A 6,728-nucleotide genomic window follows, 5' to 3' on the forward strand; every position below is an offset into this window, starting at 1 on the left:
AAAATCTTTATTTTCTTTGATTAAGGCGAAATGTTTTATTAGTTATAAATTCGATAATCTCCTATCGATACTTGTTACTCTTAACTTGTATATATAAAAAATATAATAGTATATTAATTTATAATAAAATTTTTTCAAAAATTCAATAAGTTATTGTAAAATAAAATAGATAATATACAAATTATAATTTATTATTGCAGATATATTACAATAAAAAAAAAAAAAATAAATAAAAATATTTGGTAATGTATGTTATAAACAAAATAATTTGTTGTAAACAAATTATATAATATGTTATATTTATTAACAAATTTATTTACTCTTATATAAATAAAATTAGTGGCTTCCCAAAAAGGAAAGCCTGTTTAAATTTATCGGATGTATTAAATATTCTTTAATAAATTTACTAAATATTTTAAGTAAATTATTATATTTTCTTAACCTCCAAAACCATACAAAGTACGACCTTGTCGTTTTAATGCATATACAACATCCATAGCTGTAACTGTTTTACGTTTTGCGTGTTCAGTATATGTAACAGCATCCCGAATAACATTTTCAAGGAATACTTTAAGTACACCACGTGTTTCTTCATAAATTAAACCAGAGATACGTTTTACTCCACCTCGTCGTGCTAAACGACGAATTGCAGGTTTTGTAATACCTTGGATATTATCACGCAAAACTTTTCTATGACGTTTTGCACCCCCTTTTCCAAGACCCTTTCCACCTTTTCCTCTGCCAGTCATTTTAATAAAAAATTATTTACAATATTTTAACGAACGGATAACACGTGTGTTAACCTCACAAGTATTGTAATGTATGTGAGCGCCGGTACAATTGTGCCTTTTTATATAAAGCATTAAAGATTTTTTAAGCCACGCCTATACAATTTGATTAGTCCATACTCTGATAGCTATCCAATAGGATATGACAACAAAAATTTTGAAATTTCATATAAATATAAATACAACACATTTATTTCGCATTTAAACATTTGACTTTGTAGTATCAAATTGTCGAATATAATTTTTAAAATTGTGTGTTTTTTTGTAAAAACATTATTATTTGAAAATGGCTAGAACCAAGCAAACTGCACGTAAATCAACTGGTGGTAAAGCACCAAGAAAACAATTAGCAACGAAAGCTGCACGTAAAAGTGCACCAGCAACTGGTGGAGTAAAAAAACCACACAGATATCGTCCTGGTACAGTAGCTTTACGAGAAATTCGTCGTTATCAAAAAAGTACTGAATTGTTAATTCGTAAATTACCATTCCAACGTTTAGTACGTGAAATTGCACAAGATTTTAAAACCGATTTACGTTTCCAAAGTTCAGCTGTTATGGCATTACAAGAAGCTAGTGAAGCCTATTTAGTAGGTTTATTTGAAGATACCAATTTATGCGCAATTCATGCAAAGCGTGTTACAATTATGCCTAAGGATATACAATTGGCAAGACGTATTCGTGGAGAACGTGCATAAGCGTTTTAAATGACAATTTAAAAAAAAAAAAAACAAATAAGAAATATTTTCGGTCCTATATATAGGACCAACATATATTATTAAATAAGAGTATATTATTTTTATTAAAAAATATATATATATATATATATATATATAAATTATTGAAATAAAATTAAACATTATTAAAATTTTGTTATAATTATAAGCGATTGCTATTTCTAAAAATAAATAAATTTCATAAAATTTATATTATTTTATATTCATTTGAAATATTAAAAAAACTTCTCGCTTTAAAGTAACCATGATATGAGTTATAAATGCAATAAAATTTTATACAAAAAATAATATTTATTTGTTGACGAATAATATAAAAGGTTTACATTTCTAAATAACATATATTTATATATGGTGTGTAAAAAAAAAGAAAAGAAGAAAAATAATTTATATTTTTAATATAAAAAGGCAACCGCACACAGTGTTCCCAAGCGGTCACCCATCCAAGTACTGACTGTGCCCAATGTTGCTTAACTTCGGTGATCGGACGAGAACCGGTGTTTTCAACGTGGTATGGCTGTTGCCAGTAATAAATGAAAATTTTTACAAATATATATTTTTCATAAATATCATTAATATTAAAGTATATTATTAAAATTTTCAATGAAGTAATCAATTTAAATATATACTTATTTATTATACCATATATTTTAAATAAAAATGCAACCGCACACAGTATTCTCAAGTGGCCACCCATCCGTGGTACTGACTGTGGCAAATGTTTCTTAACTATTATTTTATAAAATATTTATACAAAAAATAATTTACTCTTATCAAATATTAATTTGTGGCCTGTATTAAGGCCTATGTTATTTTCATTTTTTAGCAAAAATAATGAAATATTTCAATATATTATTAAAGTAACAGATCATTTCTTTTTTGGTGCTGCTTTTTTAATTTTTGTAGGAGATGATTTGGCAACAGAAGCTTTCTTAGCTTTTGGTGCTTTCGGTTTACGAGCAGGGCTACTTTTGGCAGCGGATTTTGTACTTTTTGCTGGTTTTGCTTTAACTGGTGCTTTTTTTGATGCCGCTGATGATTTTGCAGTAACTTTTTTAGCAGCAGTTGATGATGATGGAGTCGCTTTTTTTGCTTTAGGCTTTTTGGCTGCCAATGATGTAGTTGTGGCTTTCTTTTCTTTTGGTGCCCGTTTACTTTTAGCACTCTTTGCTGAACCTTTTGCTCCACTTTCTTTTTTGGATACTTTTGATTTAGCTGAAGAATTAGATGAAGCGGAAGCAGCCAATTTGAATGAACCAGATGCACCTTTACCTTTAGTTTGTACCAAGGCTCCCTCAGTTACAGCAGCTTTTAAATATTTTTTAATAAATGGTGAAATTTTATCAGAATCCACTTTATAATTTGCAGCTAAATATTTTTTAATTGCTTGTAATGATGAACCACCACGTTCTTTTAAATTTTTAATTGCGTTAACAACCATTTCTGATGTACGTGGATGTGTTGGTTTTGAATGTTGTTTTGTACGTTTAGCACCAGAAGCTGTTGCTTTTTTTGTTGGTGTTGTAGAAGCAGCAGTAACCGCAGTTGCTGCAACAGCTGTAGAATTTTCTTCGGCCATATTTTTTTACTTTATAAAAATAATGTATTTATTATAAATATTTAAATGATAAAATATAATAATTCTATCAAATAAAAAATAAAGGTTTTCAATTATATCATTATTCACAATAATATAAGTCCCTATGTAAGTCAAAGTACCATGTAGAAAACACATAAAAATTAAATAGTATTTCTAATTTACTGTCGTAGTAAACATGATTTATTTTTTCAATTTCTATAATATATAAAATAATAAATTATAAATTTAATAATAATATTTATTTTATAAATTAAAATATATTTAATTTTTTTATTAACAATTATTAATAAACATAGTTTAATATTAATTATTTCAATCATACAAAACAATAATATTTTTAAGGTAAACTTAAAAAGTATATATTTTTATTTTTTATTTAATATCGATTTATTATAAATTATTAGTATATAAATAATTAAAAAATTTAATATATAAATATATATATTATAGTATAAGATTTCATTTTTAGAAAAACTTTTTTTGTCAATAATGAAAACGTATTATTATGAAATGTGTTAATCGAACATTGACAAAATATATTTCATTAGAAAATACTTTTATTTATGCATTAATATCAATAATTAACTATTAAATTAATTTTTTCATAATTATATAAAGAAATTTTATACTGATATAAGTATTTATATATTATAATATTTATTTTAAATATAAAAAAATTTATGACAAAATATATTATTAGAGTATTTGTTGAGATTAATATAAGATTATTTTAAATAAGAATTAATTTATATAATTATTAAAATATTATTAATTTTATGTTATGTAATTTTAATAAAAATAAATAATAATAATAATAAATATACAAATTTTTTAACAATTTAAATTTTATATGATCTAAATAATTTTGTTAAGTACGATATGAGAAATCATTGTAAGCTTCGTTAAGAAACTTTGTAATATAAAATAATAATAATAATATTAAATATATAAATAAATAAAATAAATTTGATATATATTTTTAGTTCATTCTGTGTATAAATCAAAGGATACCGAATAATTGGTAACGGATGCGATATATTATAGTATCGAGTATTAAAACATAATATATAAATTTATCTTGTTATTCAAATTTTTTGTTACTTAACTTATGTATTTAGAAAATTTATAATATTATTTATATAATTGACATAAAATCTTATAAATTGAAATTTTATTAATATGTATCAAAAGAAGAGAGTAACGTATTGATATAATATCAAAGGATACTGATTATTTAAATAACGAATACGTCATATATTGTTTGTGTAACGAAGTTCACTTGGCCATCTAGTTTAAAATAACATTTTCAATAGAAAGTTTATATGCTTTGTTTTTTTTTTTTCTTTAATTATTAAAAAAATAAATTGAAATTTAATTCAATCAAATTTTATAATAATTTTAAAAAAATTTTTCCTTTTAAAAAATATTTTGTGATGTTGTGATAATATGTATTAATACAAGTGCATCCTGATACTTTTATCTCTAGTAAAGGTATGAGTATCATGAACAGTTTTGTTATCTAATGATATTATTTTGATAATATTTTGTGTATATTCTTATAATATTTTGTCTAAATATCATCATAATACAATATTATTTTGATAATATTTTATGAATATTCTTATAATATGTTACCTAAATGTCATCATAATATGATGAATTATTTCCATAATAACATATAAAAAAAGAAAAAAAAAAAAAGAATCATTAATTTATAATTATTTAAATTGATTCTTTAAAAAAATATTATAATATATTATTTATAAAAATAATTTTTACTCTTATTTTAAATAAATTTGTGGCCTTTTATTAAAAGGCCTATGATCGATGTATTATTATTATAAAAATTAATGCAATGTTTTTAATTTATGCTTTCTTTTCAGTTTTCTTTGGTAATAACACTGCTTGAATGTTTGGTAATACACCACCTTGAGCAATTGTTACACCAGATAATAATTTATTTAATTCTTCATCATTACGAATTGCCAATTGTAAATGACGTGGAATGATACGTGTTTTTTTGTTATCACGGGCAGCATTACCAGCTAACTCGAGAACTTCTGCAGCCAAATATTCCATAACAGCAGCCAAATATACTGGGGCACCAGCACCTACTCGTTCAGCATAATTTCCTTTTCGTAATAATCTGTGAATTCTTCCAACAGGAAATTGTAATCCTGCTCGGCTTGATCTTGACTTTGCCTTTCCCTTTACTTTACCACCTTTACCTCGTCCAGACATAGCGAATAAATTTATTTAATTAATATTTTTTTTTGTAAATATAATCACACAGATGTGTACGTTACGGGGATTGTAACATAAATGTTTAAAATGTTATTTGGGTATTTTAATTTATAATATTTATAAAATATAAAACTTTAAAAATAAACCAATCACCTTATAGTATTATTTTTAGCCAATCAGAGAGTAGTATTCATTTTTATTGTTATATCCATCTTCGCGTATATAATACGCTAGTTGTATACACGACACGCTCATACATATACTGACTGGTGTTCTGTAACTATCTGTGTATATTAATTGTTTGTAACAATGCCACCAAAAACAAGTGGAAAAGCAGCAAAAAAAGCTGGCAAAGCTCAAAAAAATATATCAAAGAGTGATAAGAAAAAGAAGAGGAAGCGCAAGGAATCATATGCAATTTACATTTACAAAGTATTAAAACAAGTGCATCCTGATACTGGTATCTCTAGTAAAGCTATGAGTATCATGAACAGTTTTGTTAATGATATTTTTGAACGTATTGCTGCTGAAGCATCACGTTTAGCACATTATAATAAACGTTCAACAATCACAAGTCGGGAAATTCAAACCGCAGTTCGATTATTATTACCTGGTGAATTGGCAAAGCACGCTGTTAGTGAAGGTACTAAAGCTGTTACAAAATATACAAGTTCAAAATAAATAAATCGAAAATATTATTTAATTGATAACATAAAAATACATCAACATATAAAAACGGCTCTCTTTTTAAGAGAGCCATCAAATTTTTTAAATAAGAGTAAATTATTTTTATATATACAAAAAAATAAAATAAACAATTATTAATATCATATTTAATATAAAATTTTATATATTAATAGCTTGAATATATCTATTATTAGTATATCAATATTATTAATTTTAAATATAATAAAGGATATCGCGGAATATATATCGTAAATCAGTGTAATGCAAATGCATTACATTACCTTTATTATTTTCATTTTACATTTACTACTTGTTTATGTACGCTTATAATTATTAGAAAAATATTTTTAATAATTTTAAAAAATAAATGAAATAATAAAAATTTAATAATAAATTATTTATTGAAAGTATAAAAAATGGTATAGCAAAATCTTTATTTTCTTTGATTAAGGCGAAATGTTTTATTAGTTATAAATTCGATAATCTCCTATCGATACTTGTTACTCTTAACTTGTATATATAAAAAATATAATAGTATATTAATTTATAATAAAATTTTTTCAAAAATTCAATAAGTTATTGTAAAATAAAATAGATAATATACAAATTATAATTTATTATTGCAGATATATTACAATAAAAAAAAAAAAAATAAATAAAAATATTTGGTAATGTA

General features: G+C 23.7%; 1 non-coding gene across 1 annotated transcript; it reads right to left on the bottom strand.

The window, feature by feature from the left end:
* Window positions 1-1,927: 1,927 nt before the first annotated feature.
* On the bottom strand, window positions 1,928-2,046 carry LOC123303656. The gene has a single exon (XR_006535757.1). It is a non-coding gene; the product is annotated as a 5S ribosomal RNA (ribosomal RNA).
* Window positions 2,047-6,728: the final 4,682 nt, after the last annotated feature.

This window comes from Chrysoperla carnea, assembly GCF_905475395.1.
Source record: "Chrysoperla carnea chromosome X unlocalized genomic scaffold, inChrCarn1.1 SUPER_X_unloc_116, whole genome shotgun sequence".
In the NCBI taxonomy this organism is placed as follows: domain Eukaryota; kingdom Metazoa; phylum Arthropoda; class Insecta; order Neuroptera; family Chrysopidae; genus Chrysoperla; species Chrysoperla carnea.